The following is a 21,853-nucleotide window of genomic DNA, read 5'->3' as shown; positions in this document are numbered from 1 at the left end:
GCTATGGCAGCAGAGGTGAAACAGTGATGCTGGTTGTTGGCGATGGTGTGGTGAGCGAGACAGAAAGAGAGAGACTGTGTGAAATCGATGGCTCACTGCTCTCTGCCTCTCAAATTCTCCTTTGGCTGATCTCTCAGCCTGCAAATCCCATGCGTGTGCGGCTGGTCTCACCTTTATCCACACACCCTCGCACAGACTAGCACCGGTCAAGATCTGAGATTTATCAGACATTTGTACAATTTTATGGATTCTTTGTGTGAATCACCAATTTTAGGGGCTTCTGGAATGTAACACCTTTAGGACAAAGGTGCAGTTTGAAAATTTGATTGCTTCTTGCTTATTTCACGTTTTTAAAAACACTTTGAACAGTCAAAGGGCAAAAGTAGAAAGTAAGTTTGCTTGTACTGCATGACCATGTGCAGAAGTTGAGTGATAGAACAACAGTCTGTTTCAGCATTCAAAGAGGCATAGCGGTGTACATGGATGGTGTCTGAATGAGCTTCTACACTTTTCCATTGTTGTTGTCAATACACGTGCTTCCCAGTGAGTCCACCGAGATTACTTTTTGTTCTGTCGCAGATGTTGTCAGATAGGTGTGACTTGTATGAAGATGAAAGTCCCTACGCTCCCTGCTGAAATATTACTGTTGTTCCCCAAAATCATAGCAAGCAATATGTTTCCCTTATCTGAAAATCTAGCAGTGTTTTAAAATTTCGAGGAAACTTTTATTGCCCAGGAGACTTCATTGAGTTCATTGAATTTTCTTTGTCCTAAAATTTCTTGAGAGTTGCGTTGAGATACAGTATGTCACGGTGGAATCCGTGTCATGTTTTGTGTCTGTTCCGATTGTCGTCACCTGGACTCTTGTTAATTAATTACCTGCCTCATCACACCTGTGTATCGTTAGTCTGTTTGTATATATACCCCTGCCTGTTGTATGTTCACTTGCCGGATGATTGTCGCTGATTCCCTGTCTGTTCCTGTGTTCTACGTTTTAGTGTTCCTGTGTTTTACGTTTTAGTGTTCCTGTGTTTTACGTTTTAGTGTTCCTGTGTTTATTTACCTGCCTGTTGTTTGATTCTAGTGTTTTGTTTCTTGGTTGTTATTAAATGTTATTTATTCATCTCGAACTCTGCACATGCGTCCTACTTCCTGATCTCATGTTCCCGGTCGTGACACAGTAAGTGTGATACTATACAATAAATCTGGTTCCTACACTTTACCCTTAAACTTTCCCCTACCCCTCCGTTTAGCGCATTCACGTGAAGGGCTAAAGATGTCCCAATTCTCTTTTAGTTGGGGGGGTAGGGCCAAATAGCCTTTCAAACAACAATTTTTCAGGACCTCACTTCAAACGAAGGGGTAAGAAATTTTCCAACGTGGCTGCTCATGTGAGTAAAATTCAAGTCTTTTTTTTCACATTCATAAAATTTTTAATGACAAATAATAATTTGTTTTATGTTACATTCAATCATGTGTTTTTATGTAATTACGATTATGTAATTAAAAGAAATGTATGCAAAAAAACTATCACTATAGCACGAAAGTACAATTCAATTCAATTTCTTTTTTATTTATATAGCGCTTTTCACAATTGTTAATTGTTTAAAAGCAGCTTTACTTTAATAGATGTAGGACAAGCATAGAAAAGCGAGCATATTAATAATGTAACATATACAGTAAAGTGTTAAGTTAAGCAAATGGTGGCAGACTCTCCATGGGATGAAAAACCCCCCAGGCGACAAACCCTCCTGGCTAGTCCAGGTGGAAAACTCCTAGGAGGAGTAAAACTCCTGAGAAAGATACATATATATTTATATATCTAAATACTATCGGGGTATGTGAACGGGTAAGCTGATTAAACTGGTTCCGCCTGTGGTCGTTGGTCAGGCATCGGCTGGGCATCACGTTGAAGGACGGTCAGTAGATCAGTGGTGTGATGACCTTCATAGCAGCAGGAACTGGGTCTGTTTGTCTCATTGTCCTCGGGGTCGAGGACGAGACAGGGAGAGAGAAACAGAATCCTATTATTGTAGGGGCCGTTCACATGTAATGCAAGTGTCATACTGTATTGTGGTTTAAATCAGCTCGGTTCCAGACAGGCTAACTATTGCAGCATAAGTATATTACCCAGGTGAGTTATGTGAATGCTTTATTCTGGACAAACTAACTCTAGCGGGATTATGTGAATGCTTTGTTAAAGAAGAATGTCTTAGGTATAGATTTAAATTGATCGACTGTGTCTGATACTCAAACATTATTTGGTAAATCATAGACAAATGTAACGTCCGGAGCCCTGTTCCCCTGTCTGATCGCTTCCTGGTTCCCCTGGTCTGATTGCATCCAGTTTCCCCCATTCTAGGGGTGTGCGATAAACAGGAAGATATGATAAACCGGTAGAAACTTGTCAACTGGTAGATATTTTGGACTATTGTCTCTATCGAGGTTATAGTTGCGCTACTAATGTGGTTACACGCAAGGAAACTGCCTACTAGCAGTCTGCATGTGTGTTTGCACGTCGATGCGGAAGACGACGTAGAAGTATATATGAAATAGCCCTTCAAACAAAAAATCTTTCAGGACCTCACTTCAAACGAAGGGGTAAGATATTTTTCCAATGTGGCTGTTCATGTGAGTATAATTGAAGTCTTTTTTTCCCTATACTAAATTTTTTTATGACAAATAATAATTTGTTTTATGTTAAATTCAATCATGTGTTCATATTTACGATCATGTAATTAAAATGTTCGCAAAAAATCACTAAAGTTTGCTAAGATGTCCCGAGTTACTAATTGGATGATAGTACAGCAACATAAACAAATGTAACCTCCGGAGCATGATCGCATCCCAGTTCCCCCATCTGATCGCGTCCTGGTTCCCCTGGTCTGATTGCGTCCAGTTTCCCCCAGTCTGATCACGTCACAGTTCCCCTAGTCTGCTAGAATAGTTTTATTCGAAGATAAACAAAATCTATTGCTCAAGCCATTCTTCATTGTTACAGACAGCTCAGAGATGCACCAAACCTGAGAGAAATCACACAATCTTGAGATGGTAAACTCTTGCGTGTTGTGCCACTGTTTTCAAATGCTTTTCTCCAGCCTTGTGATTAAGAACCTAAACAACCTGCTATTTTGTTTTGCGTCTTCTCTATGTAAGTAAGGCTGTTTGAAAACTTCTTTAGAAACCTGTAAATGCTGATAGATTTAAAGATGAATAGATGTTATATAATTATTGACAAATATGTTCAGATCAGAGTGCTTTGATTATAAGGAAGATATTTTAAGATGGCATGTCTGGTAGACTTACTGTTAAAAATGTATCTTGAGCATTTACTCCACTTTTTTACCATTTTACTCCACTTTCACTATTTTACCATTTTACTCCACCTTTTCTAGCTGTTTTGAACATAGGAATGCATTAATTTCCATGACACATGTAGAAATGCATCAGATTGGGATCAGGTGAATCTTAGTATAAATGACTCGGATTTCAGAGATTTCCCATTGGAAATAAACATCTGGAATGTGAAGTCAGATGTCCAAGTTCTGAGCTTGGGGCAGATTAATCAACCCCCAACCTTAGGGAAACGTGCCATTTGACATCATGTTCAAGATGCTTCCAGTGAGATTAGCAATAAATGTCAAAATTTTAAATTCTAAAAGTATTTTCACACCACAAAATAATATGAAACAAAGTATCTTCTGTAAGTTTAATTAATTAAATTAAATGATAAATACAATTTTGGCCACTCTATATCTTAACTGATTCATTAATACTGTGACTTGTCAAAATGCAAATTAAATAATATTTTTTTTTACAAATGTGATCTTAGCTGCCCCAGGCACCAATAATCAATTGTCAGGCACTTCCATATTCCCTGCTTATGTATTTTTAAAGCAGTGCCCTCCACCACTATCTCTTTTTAGTCGCCTTGGCTCTTCACCATTCTGTGCGTGTGTCCTCTCAGTCCCTTGGACCTTTCTCACTTCATACTTAAGAGCAAATTCCCACTAGTGCAACACTCACAATAGAGAGCCATCCAGACAGCGGTACCCAGCTGTGTCTGAATGTCTAATCCCACTGTGAGTGATCCCTCCTGGGTGCTTGGCTACTCCCTTGCCTTTCCATTCTGCAGTGTCCAATCTCTCCTTGCATCCTGCGCCGCCTAAGAGAAGTCTGTCAGAATGACAAACAACAGGTTTGTCTTTTTCATACTCAGGCGTGAGTGAAGAAACTAAAATAAAATGTGAGACTGAACAGGTGACTGATGTAGGGTTGATTTAAGATCTCTCTGATGCTTCTGTTGAATTATTTATTTATTAACTTCCTGTGACAGTGATCTGCATTCTTCGGTGTAGACAAAGGTACTTTCAAATGCAACGCTTGTGTTTTGTGTTGTGACTATAAGATGAAAGAGGTGTGTTGCGGGGGCCCTGACTTTGTGAGGGGGCCATTTACAACATTATGAGCCAATTACTTCATGGACGAATCTGCCTATGCCAGGCGGCAGTGCATTTATACGGGCTTTTCATTTGAGTTATTTACATAGAATAATAATCTTAGTTACCAGTGTCTCACACAACAAAAAGCAAACACACTGACAGAACGGCATTGTTAGAGACAGGTCAACTGCTTTGTTGCAATGCAATGTTTTGGGATAGAGCTTCATTTAAGAATATTTGCTATGCTGTTTCTTTCTCTTTTTTAAGTCTTAGTCTAATTTTGTGTGTTGGTTGACTGTTGGTGTAATGTTAACAACAATTTAAATTATTTAAAATAATTTAAAGTGCCAAACCTTTAAAAACAATACCACTGCTCAGGTTTAACCTGGTTATGTAGACAATCCCATGCAATGTCAACTTTACTATGAAAAAACCTTTCTATGGAAAGGTTTACTAAATGTTTTAACCATAATATCTTAGATGTCAATATTTAGTGGCTTAAATACCCATGTGAGGTCTTTTAATTTTTACATTTTTTTAATATTATTATTTTCCATTGAACTGAATTGTGGATCCTTCGGTGCCACGTCACTGCCGTGGCTTGCGGCAGAAGTTGAACATTTCTTAACTTTTCAAGCGGCAACGCGAGTGTCAGCCAATCAGATTGCCTTATTCAAATAACCTAGGCAGAGCCAGCCAATTACGTTTATGGAAGACCGGAGCATGTGCTGTGGCCACTGTGATTGGCTGTTGGCCACACTTTAGACAAGCCTTCTGTCAAGCGCTAATGCTTTCGCACCGTGTGAATGCGCGGTCAGAATTGTCACATCCATCAATAATGTAGTTTCTTCTTCATAATTATTAAAAATTTAAATATATAAATATATAAAATAATTTGATAAAATAAAATTATTTGTTGGCTATTTTTGCTTTTGGTTTGTGCATTTTAACTCACAGAATTCCTAATAAGTATGTTGTCTTTTAAAAACTTAGAAGTGTCCTATTTTGTCACATTTATATATGTATATATAATATATGTATATTTCCCTTGTCTAAAATAGAAAACGCAAATATAGACTGATCTCTGGACTTTAAGAACATATAAACAGATGGTTAAAAAAATTGTAATAAATAATACATTACCTGAAAAAATACATTTTAATTTATTACTGTTAATGTTAAATCCATAACACTGGACATTGCTCACCTCGAATATTAGAACTTATTGATTACATATCTGATATACTCATTGATTATACCACGGGTATATTAAAACGAATTGATTATACAACCCAAATAGAATAACTTATTGATTATACCATCAATATACAAGAACTCATTGATTACACTTCTCTTAAGACTCTAGTATGATGTCACTACTTGTAGGTGGGGCTCCATATAATGGATTGCTTGTTGCTCCAACACTGCACCACTTATCTCATCTTATACTGTTTGTTAAAGCTATGCACCACCTAACACCTTCAGTATTGATTTTATATCTATTTAAGAGATATGTTATAAGGTAATATAATTACAATACATCTGTTTATCTGAAAACGCAAGTCCAACCCTGGGCTTCACACTAGAGGTCTTCACGGGTCCACTTAGATCCGAAAGCCTGAGGTCCGACCCAAGGCCTAAAAAGACTCGAGAAGACCCAAACTATCTTGCGTGTGCAATAATGTCTCTTTCCAACCCCTCCTCTTTTTGCCAAAAGCGCTTCCGACATTGTGTGACTGGCTGGAGGTTCATTTTCATTGAGACACACCTGTCAATCAATTTTAAATGTTTATTTTAGCGGTGTCATCATCAGAGGCCACCGGGGTTTCTTTCTGACTGACTGGTGCGTTTGGGGGCTGCAGACTGCACACACATTGGTGCCATTTACATTCGGGTCCAGTCGGGTAAAAAAGGTATTGGTTCGGGTCAGACTCTGGCCTAATTTTATCGGGTTTGTCTGGTGTCGGGTCCTTCTTTAAAAAAAAAAAATGGATTCATGTTGGGTTCGGGTATATAGTGATTCAAGTCATTTCAGGTCGGGTACATTTCTTTGGACTCGAGAAAGACCTATACTTCACACAAAGATATAATTGGCTAGACTCAACCACACCTATATAGCGAGCAAGGATATTGAAACTAGTTGAAACTACTTGGTCGATCGGATCACAGGTGGGCAATGCAAAATACAAGTGTGAATGTAGTGTGAAACGTTTTGAGCTTTCCACTTTCAAACACACTTATGGCGCTTTTCCATTGCATAGTACCCCAAAGTTTGGTTTAGTTTGGGTCGGGTCAGCTTACTTTTGGAAGTTTTTCCATTGGGTGCAGTACCTGGTACCAGATACTTTTTTTCGTACCACCTCGGTTCCAAGCGACCCGAGCTGACACCAAACGTGACGCGAAAATACAGTAGATCACTGATTGGTCAATCGTCACTAAGCGTCATCGCTATAATGTAAAGATTAGCTTTACCTTTAGTGCTAGCTTGCGCTGTCTCGAGGAAAAATGTTGTCATCTGTGCTCTGCTATAAGTTCCCAAACTAACTTTTAGCGATGAAAAACATCCACAGGTTGAGAATCAGGGACACCATAGCAGTTTTTTCCAAACTTGCAGTTTGTGGCGGAACATTCGCGACGAGCACGTCAGTACTATGCAATGGAAAAGCGCCATTAGAGGTAGTCGAAAATGCATTTGAACGGATTGCTTTTGTGGTGTAGATGCGCATGTTGTCGAATGTGTTTGAGCAGCCACAAACGACTGCATATTGATCTAATTTGACGCACGAAGCACAATGTTTTTACACCAGACCTGATTTCTAGAGCGTACCCACAGTATTCAGCACAATTTGTGGCTGCTCTCCAACTCTTTAATTTTTCATTCGAAAGTGATCTTATTTCATAGAATGCTCTGATATAAAGTATCAGCTCTTATACACATACATGTAAAAAACACTGTGCAACAGGCTTACTAACAGCACATGTAGGGCCCTATGATTTCCGTGATGCGGAAAACAGAGACAGAACCCAAGCTTATATTTTCAAACGCTAGTTATTTGATAGGGTTTTATTCATTTGCAAATAAAATGACAGAGATTTTACGGTCCCACATCCCACTTGCACGTCCACATGTTTGCACAGCTTTGAAAGTATATTTACAGGATCATTCACGAATTCAGGATAGATGAAGAAAAATAGTAGCGGATCCACCACTGCAAACGAAGTTTAGAACAAACAGGAAGAAAACAAAGACCAGGAACGCGATGCTCTTTACATCTATTTAAAAGCATGTATAGCTCGTATATAGTATGTTCTTCAGACAATATGAGGAATATCACTGAACTAAGTTTTCTTTCGTGTGTAAGTGATAAACAGCTGGATGTTTATCATTGAGACAGTGCAGTCTGTGTTGGGTCTTTAAGTGACAGTAACCTGCTGCTTTCTGTGTCAAAAAATGTTCATTGCACACCAAAAATGAAAATCACTTACTATTAACTGAACAACATTTGCAGCTGTACATTAAATTCATAAAGTGAGGACTTTGCAGTTTTAAATTTGTATTTATTGCAATGTAATTTACAGTATAAACTAAAATCATAGATTGTTGACAGATAATTTCCCTAACCAATATATTAACATTTAATACAGATGCCTGAAAAGTAAAATTTGCCATTTAACCATTAAAAGCAGAATCCAGAAAAATGAAAATAGAATTTGGGAAAAATAAAACAGTTAGACTTTGACCTAATTTTAGTGCACATCAATTTAAATCTGTCTCACGTTAAAAAGAAAGCAGAGGAACTCGCCCACAGACCACCCCCTCAAAGTAATCAGGACAGAAGCGGTTGAAAGTGGACAAAAGAGACGGAAAAAATACCAGGTGTAAACACGAATGTGTCTCTCTCGTCCACCTATGCTCCGACACATCTTAATACCAGCTATAAACAGCATGAAGATTGTTAGTTGGCTTTCATCTCGGTGGAACTGGATTCTTGCTTTTAGCTCTTTTGTGCTTGATATGGGTTTTGCCTAACCTTGCGAGGCCCTGATTTCTTTACTTGTTTCGTGCAAGATTGAATTAATCTTTTCTCCGGAGATTTTCACAGTGACCCGTGCGCTGTAACTGAGCATTGATCTTCTCGTTATGGAGCCGCCACACATTGTTTAAGCAGATAGCACGCCACCTCATTCACCTGTTACAGAGCCTGCCCACGCAGGCATGCAAACATACATGAACTTCATGAACCTTAGAATGGCAGACTGGGAAGTGATCCCGTGTCTGCATTTGAGCTCTGCCCACTTTCTGAGCGTGACCTGACCACCTGAAGCGGCGGCGGATTAGTATCTTTATATTCTTTCCAATGTTCCCGGCTGCCAGGCATGGAGCGTAGGTCAGCTTGTGCCTCACTTCTGTCCATCAGGGAACTGTGAATGCTTCCAAGGGATATCACAGAGAAAAGAAAGATGGAAGAAAATCAACCAAGAGAAATAGAGTAGATTCGGTCTGTGTAAACCTTTTTTTGTGATTTACTGTTTTAACCATAAAATCATCCGTAAGAATATTCTGTTTAATATAACTTTGATATCTTGACTAAGTAAGCCAAAGTCAGAAATTGAAATCAATATAAAAAAAATCTGTGATTTAAATCAAACTTTGATTTGCTGCTAATCCCATGGTCACATGTGTACAAGACATACAACTGCAGTTAAAAAGAAGCGAATGTATTACTAGGGACATTAAATAGACATTCAATAATGTTCCCAGTTACATCAATTACATTTATTAATTCGATGTTTTCTTCTGGTATCGATTGGCTATTATGCTCATATGTACAATAACTGTAATAGCTTCTTCCTGCTATTGTGTTACAGAAATCTATTGCAAATTAAAGCTTTGTAAGAAAAATCAATACTCAACCATATGATCCAAAAGCTTCTTTTCAGCCTAATAAAAGTGCTGGTTAACTTGGCACTGACTGAGGCCAGGGTGTAATTTTATGAGAAATATTACTATCATAATACTAACTGGGATTGGTTTTTGTTTCCTGTTATCATTAAGGCTAAAATGGAAAACAGGAGGAAATTCAAATTTGAAGCATGCTTTAAGCACACAGGTGGCAAACCATCTGTAAGGACATATTATCTTAATAAGAGCTTCTCAGTCTAAATAGAAAAATTTGCTATTTAGCCAGTGCTTTGTATAAAAACCATTTACAGTGAAATTGCACATTAGTTTAAGGGCACTAGTGCACCCATCTCTCCATCAAAGTTTTTTTTACTCAATTTTTAGCACTCAATATGTTGAAGTTACTAAAGGCTTACACAGTTACTGCAACTTACCATTCAATTTTCAGTGGAAGAGAGGTGGCTGGCCTCACTTGCCATTAAACGGCTTCACTCTCCGAGCTTGTGCATGGCAAGGAGGAATGATCCAACTCTGTTTATAGGCTGTTGCATTTTATTGGCCAATCAGAGGTCATTTTATTCACAGACATGCATCATTTAACTTTAGTGTGTGGTTTTGTTGTGTCTAAAATGTTCCTTGTGTTTTGTAGCATTTACTAGAGAATAGGTTGTGAGCAAGAATAATTTTTTTTTTCAAAAATAGCAAATGTTGGTCAACCAACATTGATGTTCTTTTTATGGTTGACGTGTTTTATGGAAAAATAACACATTTTATGGAAATATAAATGGAATGTTATTTTTTGATAGTTTTATTTGCTCATATATTACTAACATGCGACATTTAATGCAATAGTTACAGTAATCATCTCATTTTCACCTACAGCATGTTTTCTCTTGCCAGCATTGAACTGAATAAACAATTTAAACACAAAAAGGTGCTAAAGTGAGCAGATTTCTCTATGCACAGATCGGTTGAATGTGTCCGGTCCAGCTGCACTCAGAAGTGATTATCCCGCCCTTCAAAGATCAGAACTCTTGATGTGTAAACTTTAGAGAGAGTTTCGCTGCTGTGTCTCATACTGTAGTCGATTAAAATAAATGTTTTCGTATATGCATGCCATTTGTAATTTATACTTTGTCTGTGTGTGCGCGTGCATTTAAGTGCACTCAAAAGTGCACACACGGAGAGACGCGTTTCAAGAAGATAGTGAACTTAAAATCGTTCTGTTCTTGACAGGGCACATACAAACAAAATGATTTCCACAGTATTCTTTTTCTAATAATAACATTTGTGTTTGTCTTAATTGTATGTATAGATTAGAGTCAGACATCAGTCTTTGCTTATTTGGTCTTAAAGAGACAGTAACCTCAATTAATATACTTGTGTCATTATGTTAATTAGACAACCCAAGACAAAGAGAAAATCACTTCTGTAGCTATAAAAACTAATAATTATATTTAATTCATACAATAAAGACGGTGTAATTATTCATTCGAATTGATATCTGTACCTAATGCTAATTTTAGGTGTTACTTAATGTGCAACTTTGTTATTTTTTATAAATGTTTGTAATTTCTTTATTTGTTATTAGACTTTTCCCATTCCTTTTTTGCTGATCCAGAGAAATGATCAGATTCGTTCTTCAAAAACCGTAATGTGATCCGAACCGTGAGTTTTGTGATCCGTCACACCCTAAGCAGGCTCAAGATCAAATATGCCTATTCTTTACAGTGTAATGATGTTTTTTAATTGTTTTTCAATTTGTGTGCCCTCATAAAGTTTAATCAAAACTGAAAATGTACTTTTGCCCAATTGTTCTCTTATGATGTCAGCTTGACAACTTGGACAGAGAATCTGTTAACCCCGCCCCCATCCAACTATCAGTGGCATGCGAGTTTCATTTCTAAATGAAATGCCTACTGTTCTTTATCACAGTTCAAAACATTTTCCTTTTGTAATATTACATTTCACTCTGAAATCAGTCAGAATACGAAAGTCGATCGCAACTTCCTGTTAATGGGGACTTTAAGTGGCTAAGCAGGAACGGCAGATTCTAACAATATTAAAATGCTTAGATTTTTTAGCAGCTTTACAGTCAAGCCAATAAAGCAGTTTACCATTAAACAGGACTCATTCATTTATCTTTGTACTTGCTGATAATAAATTATCCCGTTAAGAGGGCACAGGGAGTATCACGTCTAGAGAAAAAAGCCTAAAACAAACACTAAGATGACACATGCCACAAGCCAGGACAAAGGGGACACCATGAGAGATGAAATGTAGCTATTGAGACTCAGTCTGAGAGACCCAGAGATGGCAATTATCAGACAGAGAGAGAGAAAGATAAAGAGAGAGTGAAAGCGATGGGTAGAGAGGTGGCTTTCATCCAGGCAAACCTGGCCAGACAGGACCTGGAGTGGTGAGCACTAGGAGCTCCAGCAACCTGGTCCTTTTCATCTCTTCATCAGGAGGGTTCAAAGCCACAGGCGAGCCTTTGATTCCATCACTGCCACAGCTCCCTTGATGTGGAAATCTAAATTTCAGTGAATTGAAAAAGGAGGGGGGAAAGGGATGACACATTACACCATATGAAGAAATAAATGTGCCCTACTCCGCCCCAGAGCTGGTGTTAATGACATGAGAGTGAACACTGGAGGGGGGGGGGCAAGAGCTGAACAAAAACACGAAAGGAGCAATCTCTAAATGATAGCTCCAAATGTTAGACCACACTGAGCAATGTGATTGGCTTCTGTTGCGAAGTGGGTACTTTATATTTGTTACTGTTCTGGCTTTCTTCACTTTCCTTCAGATTGTACTGTTCCAAACTAAGGTCTGTGTTTTCAAAACAACACAGCAATCAGGACACTTCTAAACAAATGTTTTTTTCATACAGTAATTTAATTAGAAACTTATACCACGGGCCTGTTGAATGCTTTATTTCTGAGAAATGTTCAATGGGTGTTGATTCATTTTCTGTAAATCCAAAAAAACTGAATGTCAGAATGGGAAAGAAAGGTAATTTAAGCAATTTTGAGCGTGGCATGGTTGTTGGTGCCAGACGGGGCCGGTCTGAGTATTTCACAACCATTTCTAGGGTTTACCAAGAATGGTGTGAAAAGGGAAAAACCTCAAGTATGCGGCAGTTCTGCTGGCGAAAATGCCTTGTTGAAGACAGAGGTCAGAGGAGAATGGGCCGACTGGTTCAAACTGATAGAAGAGCAACTTTGACTGAAATAACCACTTTTTACAACCGAGGTATGCAGCAAAGCATTTGTGAAGCCACAACTTTGAGGCGGATGGGCTACAACAGCAGAATACCCCTGAGTACCACTCATCTCCTCTACAAATAGGAAAAAGAGGCTACAATTTGCACAAGCGCACCAAAATTGGACAGTTAAAGACTGGAAAAATGTTGCCTGGTCTGATGAGTCTCAATTTCTGTTGAGACATTTAGATGGAAGAGTCAGAATTTGGCGTAAACAGAATGAGAAAATGGACCCATCATGCCTTGTTACCACTGTGCAGTCTGGTGGTTGTGGTGTGATGGTGTGGGGAATGTTTTCTAGGCCCCTTAGTACCGATTGGGCATCATTTAAATGCCACAGCCTACCTGAGCATTGTTTCTGACCATGTCCATCCCTTTTTGAACACCATGTACCCATCGTCTGATGGCTACTTCCAGTAGGATAATGCATCATGTCACAAAGATCGAATCATTTCGAATTGGTTTCTTGAACATGACAACGAGTTCACTGTACTAAAATGGCCCCCACAGTCACCAGATCTCAACCCAATAGAGCATCTTTGGGATGTTGTGGAATGGGAGCTTCGTGCTCTGAATGTGCATCCCACAAATCTCCATCAACACACAGTATTAGAATGGTGTTCCTAATAATCCTTTAGGTGAGTGTAAACTCTTAAGGTGCAAAGCTGTACTTTTTGAAAGTGTACAGCCCCACTTACAGCTGGGGTACATATTTTGACATTTTCCTGACATTGTTCAAATTAAAGGCGTCATCTGTGAGGATCCTGAAGAAAGAGTGAAAACAGGAACAAAATATAGAAGAGGCATTGGACTGTAAATGCATTTACATATACTCATTTGGCAAATGTTTTCAAAAGCAACTTAAAGTGCATTAAGGCCTTAACCCTTTTTTTTAGTGTGTGCATTTCTTTAGAATCCAACTTGTGACCTTTGTTTTGTTTGGCGCTGTGATCTGAAGTCGGAGAAGAGCGAATAGTAGAAAGAAAAAAATAAATGAATGACTTATAAGGGTAATAAGAGAGCAATAGGGGAGGAAAAGGAGATATAGCCAGAATGGTGAGCATTGAACAAGTGTAAAATAGAGCAAGCAGACATGTGTTACTGTAATTAATATTCTTAATCAATGTCTTTTTACTGTCACAAACCCCAGATTCATTTAATTTTAGCTTGCTTTTCTTTCTCTCCTTCTTACTTTTATGATGCTCTGTCACTGTAAAAATAGATTTTTGAAGCTCTTTATAACATGCCTCTCTCTTCATCTGATAAGAGATGAAGGTTTTATTGGCAAAAGAAAGATCCCATCTGTCTTCAACTGCTTAATCATAGCCCTTCCAGCCTCTGAAATGTCTCCAAATGAAAGCGTCATTTTACGGTGACCTTAGACTCAGCTTCGGCTTTTCTGAAGGTCAGCAATATTTCTCCAACTCTTAAAGTCAAATATTTCCTCTTATATTCTTACCCTTTAGAAAGGTTACATAATTGGGCTCCCTTTGAAGTCTGAAGTCTATGTAATATCAATAGTGCAGAAAGCTGATGTAGTCATCAGTGCACATTCAGTCTTAAGTAGCTTAAACTACATTGTGCTCTTAAACCGTAGAGTTGATAAACATTAATGGCCGCTGTTGGTCAAAGCAGCCCTTTGAAATGGTTAGCGATAAACCCTAGTAACTCGACAAATGCCCAGAGCAACCGAATAGAAACCGATCCTCCCACAAGTGCAGTCACTTTGGAAAGATCAATGAAAGAGAATCACTTGAAAACCACAGTAAAGTGCTTAGAAACTATTGAAAGTCTCTAACGTCTTTCAGCAGGAGAATGTGTCTCATTGTGGGCAACTGGAGCCGATTTCAAAACATTGTTATATAAGGAAATCTATAAAGCAAAGTTGTGAATGTTCTTCCTGTGGTGCAGAGCATTGCAATAATCAGCCAAACAACTATTAAAACATTCAAAATAATAAAAAAGTATGGAGATGTGAGTGGGCTTTCTTTCAAGGCCAGACTAGTGACTGAAAAGAAGATTTGTGTAGTCAAGTAATTAACTGTGAATATTCAGTTCACCTTCAAGTGGTGCATACTTTTGAATGCAACGTATGCCCTTTGTTTTTAGTCTTTCCATTGCCTTTCATGGAAGAATACAATATACAACTTTGGATTTCTGCTAGGTGTTGAGGAGCAGTATCAAAGTCTGACAGCTTTGCCTGCCTAAATAGAAATACGAGAAATACAGCCAAAGGTTTCACTAAAAATCAAGTCCACATAATCTGATGTAAAGTAGAGGCCAAACTAAAAAAAGTGCCCATTGCAGCAAAGTTCCAGAACAAATGAAATACAATACCAAAGAACACTGTAACTTTATAGAGCTTTGGGCTTGGTTTACTGCAACCTAACCACATTTTAAACCATACTGTGATACTGGATCTCATCATTGACACTTGTTAGTATGACTTGTCCTCTGCTGTACTAGAGGTAATATATCATTGGGATTGTTTATGTCTACAGAGAAGATTTTTCTGGTTAAAACGACAATACTGGATTTCCACTTTAATGACTGTAAAGCCCAGAGTATAATCTGTTTTTACGTGTACGCGGATGTACAGCAGGGTAGAATGCATAGCTTTGCAAAGTCTAGTTTATGTAACTCATTTGTGTACAAACGTTTTGACGCATACATTGCTAAACACTACATTCTTTTTATGTTTAAAATAAATCCAGTGATGCATGTACTTTCCCTCTTATGACGAAAATTGTGTCCCAAAAATTGTGCAGACCCACACGTACACGTAAAAAAATGACCATACTTCCCCAATAAAGTGTTCATAACACACGTTGTTTCTGCCTTTCTGATGTTAATCTGGAGTACCGATAGAGTATTATTACATCTTTCATATCTCTGAAGAGTCTTTAGTTTTATCAAAATTTATAAAAGACTAGCGCCCGACCGATATATATCGGCAGGCCGATATTAGGCATTTTCCAAACTATCGGTATCGGCATTCATAATGGCCGATAAATGAATATTTAAAAAAAAAAAAAAACGAACGAAAACAGCCTTTAACCATGTCATGAGTGTTGCCGTTGTATAGTTTGTCAACCAGAGGGGACTCTACAACCTCCCTGTTGGCAACACTCGTGTATAACACATCACACATCCGTCGAGCAGAGAGAACAACGGTTAAGTGTGTTCATGGTGAGTTGCTCACTAGACATACATTGCTTAAATAACAATTAAAAGATCATCCCAATCAGTTCTCTTAACTCAAATAAGCATGAAAAAAATTGTGACTATCATGTCCAGTTTTGCTGTTATTAAATAAGCCGCGAGTGAAGCGGAATTACCTAGTAAATATAATATTATTTTAGTTAAAAGTCATAAATAACTACAAATAACTAATGTTAGGGAAATCTGTTAATGTTTTGTTGCGCGTTTTTTGGGGAAAATATCGGCCGATATATCGGAATATCGGATTTTTAAACCAACAAACATTTGTATCGATATCGGCGTTCAAAATCCTTTATTGGTCAGGCTCTATAAAAGACAGATTAGCTTTGACAGATTCTTTCCGATAACGTTCGAAAAAATTCGAAAGGAGGAGTTATAATCTGCGGAAGGAACAAGTCACGAGTCAAAACATTTTACAACACTTATAACTTATGATTCACTACATGTTTGTGTCGTTTATATAATATGCACTTATGCGTATACTTTCAAAATAATAGTCTTACTTACCGCATGCAATTCATGACCCGGTTGGGACTTTTCAATGAAATCCAGCGTTAAACAAACACGCACGCAAAATTTCGCTGCTCCCCCGAATAAACAAACTATATCCATTGTCCATAATGCTGGCTTTTTTCTCCTTACATCCAAAAACACTTTCGTGTCATTGTTGAGTCTTGATATAAAACAAAGCTGTTGCGTGAAAGGAAAGCCTGTAACTTAGCGTCCTCTTCTCCTTATTGACTTGTTGGCGTGTTTTTTTGGGAGAAGTGCGCATAAAAAGAAGTAGTACGTATAGCTTACCCCTGAAACATCAGCTGGACCTGTAATTGAAAGAACATTCTGAAACTTGTACGAACCCTGTACATTCGGCACAGAAATACTCTGTAACATGTCCAACTGCTTTTTTGATGCTTTGCATCTGTTTAGCATGAGGATATCCCCCCTTTTAAGTGAACTTTCTCATGTCTCCTCATAGGGAATAAAACACAATGTTGAGACAATGTTACACCTTCTTAATGTCACAACAAGACCCCGAAAGTGCACATGAATGAATCGATAACTCTTTATTAAGCTCCATTTACAGAATTCATTCTAATAGACATTATGTGGTAGCTCAGGATTAAAGAGGATCTTTCAAAGCAAGCCGTGTTACGAAAAGTGTCAACTTAAAATATATACCAGCCAAGCTTTACTGTAAATGGCCCACGCTTCACCACTTTTATATGGGAATCTAAATGAGATAATAGTCCTACCCATATGAAATTTACAGTGTGCATATTATCAAGGGAGCTTTCCATCTTATAGAAATCTGCTTTACAAAGAGAGTGCATGCCACCTGACTCAAAAAGCTCATTAACGGACCTTTAACAGCGAGTTCTCGCTAGGGCTTTTTTACTATGGCAAGTACTAAATCATTTTGCCTCTTCAGCATTTTCTCGGTGAGAAAAAGCCAGATTTCTCATGTGTACATTCACACACAGTCAGTATTACAATATGGATACTAATATACTAACAGGTGTGGCTTTTCCAAATGTGAATTGAATCTCTGTATAAACAAATAACTAAAGACAAGCCCTTTCTTTTATGTTCATGATAGCCACAAATAATGCTTTTAATATTGTGACTGAAATATATACTAAGATGACTTTCTTAAAGGTCACATTATGCAAATATATACTTTTACAAGATGTTTGGAAAAAAATGTGTGTTGGGTGTGTGAACACAACAACCCAACACTCCATACTGGTACAGATATGTACCTTTTAGGAACCAGTATGTACCTTAAAGGTACCAGTATGTACCTCTAAGGTACCAAAGTGTTCCCTTTTAGGTACCAATCTGCACTTTTTAGATACAAAAAATTGGCCACAGTGACAACTTTTGTACTTTCTTGTACCTTTTTCTGAGAGTCTATCATTAAAAACATCCACCCTCTCCTTTTTTAAATCCAAATTAAACCAAAGCAGTTTCTTTAGACATGCTGTTTTGATGCTCTTGTTAATGTGATGTCACACAAACAAAGCCCCACCCACGGCCATTCATTTTACCCAAAAGCTTTTCTGAATGTGTTTGTTAGCACCCTGTAGTGCTAATGCGGCTAAAGATGCTGTATTGGTCATAGATATATAGACAGTTTCATCGGACGCACGTGATACACGTCTGGATCCGAACCTTACTTCCGGTTTTGTTTTTTTTAATGGTCTGACTAGTTGCTAAACTGATCTCTTGAACAAATGCCTCGTCGAAAATAACAAATGTTTTTGTTTTCCAGGTAATCTATGTGTTGTTTTGCTTGTTATATAAATAAACTACGTTTAAAGTACTTTGTTGTTATTTATTCTTAGCGGAGTTTACCGGAAGTTACGTGCGGACCGCGGCAGCCGCTTGTTTATGTTGTTACTGCTGAAACCGTCTATACACTAGATATCGCCTTGGGGTTCTAAGCATGCGTCAAAACTGCAGCCATCTTGGAACAGGGGTCTTGTCATAGGAAGTAGCTAGGTAAAGCTGCTATCTCCACCTGTACTTCGAATTCATGGACGATGACAGACTTTTGTGCTGCGTATGGATGTTACGGCTACTAGCACTATGCATTATAGTCAGAAAAAGTAGATTTTCATAATATCGAAACTTTTATTTTTTTTCTGGACTCAATGCTAAATACATGTCTGACTGTTGAAACTAACCAAAGAAAAACCAAGAAAATCGCATTCATGACGTTTTATGGTGATTTTATTTCCGTTACACCATTGCCTACAATGACGCTTATGGAGGGTTCCCCTGTTTCAAGATGGCGGCTCTATTTGACGTATTCGTTCCAATGAACTGCCGTAGCCAAGGCAACATCTAGTATACATATCTATGGCATTGGTAAGGGAATGATGAGCTTGCAAATAAGGGCATTTTGGACATTGGGGCTATTACAAATAATCTGTTGGGTATTTTGAGCTGAACCTTCACAGACAGATTCTAGACACACCTGCGACTTATATTACATTGTGTAAAAATGCGCAGAGGAACCACAAGGCTATAATTATTTTATAAACGAGTCAGATAACAAGTTCACCTTTTAAATCTTATATAAGCTTATATTTAAAACCTTAGGATTCCATGCAGTCTCTGAAAGACCACATAAATAATTGCTACATAAAACTAAATTGCACTGCAAAGTGATTATCGTACTGTGTGACGTGATAGACAGCAAGTTGTCCAGGGTGATTTTGTTCACACAGCAGATGTTTGCTCAACTTACTTTCAAAATACTTTTAGGTGTGAGTCCCGAAAATTTAAGAAAATCAGTTCATTTGTAGAGTGCCACTGTCACTCGCATTGATAACCAAACTGAATGTGTCATCATGAACATATTTAGCACTCTTAATTAAGACTTGTTTGTCCTTACGCATCTTTGTCTTGTGACAAAATAACTTAACTTTCTAATTTTCGTTTTGGGTGAGACTTGCACATTATTTGGATTGCACTTAAATCAAAATATATTTTCTATATTTCTTGACAGAATCTCAATATCACATAGGAAATCAGTCCAGATTGCTTGTTAACTCTTCTCTTGGCTTCAAATGTGAACTCTGTTGGTGGTGTAGATATGTTCCAAAACACAATCTCAAATGTGTTTCAATTACAGCTCAGGAAAGTGGGGATCTCTTTAGCATAATTGAAAACTATAGGTGTTGGAAAACAGTTTCAGAGGAACCACAAGGCTATCCTCACTGCTCAGAAGTGCCAATCATAACAGTGTGAATAATGATGCTGTGAATTGAAACTATGGGTGGGAAAAACTCGCACTGACCTCCTGCCAGAAATGAGTAAATTAGCTGCCTAAGTCATTTTCTTATCTGAACAAAAAAATTGATTTGTTACGAGTGAAGACAGCGGATCTTCTACAACAATGACGGCTAAACACTTAAAAGTACTTGCTAGAAGTGATTTGGGAAATCCCATTTCTTTTACACCACATTACAAGGGCTTGTCAAAATCAATCATCCAATCGCTTGTTTGGTGAAGCATGAATAGCAGGCCAGACTCAAGACCTGTTTCTCAGTTTTATTGACTTGCTTGGGTTATTCATCTCTAATCTTTCATAGTCTTGGAAGTTTTGCGAGAACAGCAAGGTTTGCTCTGTGCAGCTATATTGATTTCTGAGTCTTTTATGTTTATCATTTAGACAGAGCCTTTTTGCTCATGTTAAAAGCCTATTACTTTGAATTTTGGCATTATTTTGATGTAGACTAATTACTTAGGCCACGTCCCAAATGGCGCACTTCATGTTGACTTTCAGTCTTGTGGCCTTAAATTGCTCTTGCTCGCTTAGTCTACGAGTCCGTAGGGTGTCACATCTTTCATTTTTTATGCTCTGAAGTGTGCTCATCAGCTTCCCTTCGGCTAAGGCCGAATCAAGGGTCCCTAAGGTCTGCACTACATGATGTCATCAAAGTATGGACTCTAAGGGTGTTTTCACACCTGCCTCGATTAGTTCGGTTGAATCATACCAGAGTTCGATTGCTCACTTGGTGCGGTACGTTTGGGCAGGTGAGAATGAAGCAATCGAACTCTGGTGCGTACCAAAAGCGGACCAAACTACTCTAGAGCGGTTTGTTTGTGGTGAGAACACAGTCCGAGTTCGAACCGACCTAACTGCAAAAGTTCTGCGCATTTTTGGACGAAACCAGCTGCCATAGTCAGCTGCGCAGTGCATTATCTGATGAGGAAGCGTTTGTTGACAGTTTCTATTACCAATATTAGCACAATGACAGATCGCAGACATGCCTGGAGTTGCGAGGAGGTGCGGGCGGAGCCTCAGAAATTTGGTGTCTTCGCCGTTTGTAGTGCATTAAAACGTTTTCAAACCGCATCCGCGATTCATGACATAAACGGTTTGTTTAGAGAGCTGTGTATACAAACTATGTATAACAACCACGGACATAATTTCAGTGGTCGGTCCATGGTGTATGCTGTATTTTCCTCCTTTTTGTTTACTTCCGGGGTTCCGTTGGAATTTCGTGCACGTTGATTCTGACCAATCGAGAAGCAGTTCAGGAAATACGTTCAAATACATGTGGCCAATGAGTGGTGTGGATCTTATCACATGACTGAATTTTGGTTCGTTTGAACTGGACCAAGGCGAACAGTTTGGTGTGAAAAGGAACCAAAACTGCTAAAAAGCTACAATGTATCATATTTTGCTTTTGATCCGGACCAAATTAACCAAACTACAGATGTGAAAACACCCTTAGGAAGTCCATAAGTCCACAGTGTGCCATTTGGGGCAGGGCCTATGTTGTAGCTGTTGGTGATATTGTTTTTGTACATACAGCACTAAAGTGTGCAATTTAATCTATGCATGCCTTATTTGACACACATCACCCTAAACACAAGGTCTACACCATTTGGTCAGCTGTAAAGAAATACAGAAAATGAATGCTGTTACATATTTTTAGATAAGCACTTTTGTTGACAGCTGTTGCTCTATGTAATGAGACTGTGGGGTCCTGTGTACCGAAGATGATGGGAAGGGTGCACAGCCTTAGCCATACAGGGTGTGGGCGAATAATGCAGCCACACATTAGTCCTGATAATGGAGGCTTATGGGCTGCTGCTTGCACATTACTGCAATTGACTTTTGACCTTCAGAGAGGAACAGTAAGCTCAGCATGCTCATCTGAGTGAGGAAAGGCCAACGCACCCTCATCATTATAACCAAACTGCCGTTTTCTCACATTGTTTGCATCTGTTTTTACTAAATGTGCAGAATGCCACCATCAAGAGTAGTGACATTTATAAAAAAAATACTATAAAACTGTAATATCTTATATAATGTAGTCATTTCAGTTCTGGGGAGTGTAAACTTAATTTTAGTCATTTATTTCACATTATATATCAAGATTATTTTTGCAGAATGTTCTTTACATTTAGTAGGATGATTTTATGTAAAAACAGTAAATCGCAAAAATTAGGGATGCGCCGATACCACTTTTTTGGAATACGAGTACGAGTACGAGTACATGC

This window comes from Paramisgurnus dabryanus, chromosome 16, assembly GCF_030506205.2.
Source record: "Paramisgurnus dabryanus chromosome 16, PD_genome_1.1, whole genome shotgun sequence".
Classification (NCBI taxonomy): Eukaryota; Metazoa; Chordata; class Actinopteri; order Cypriniformes; family Cobitidae; genus Paramisgurnus; species Paramisgurnus dabryanus.
The sequence above is the reverse complement of the archived record's forward strand: the minus strand, read 5'-3'. Positions refer to the sequence as shown.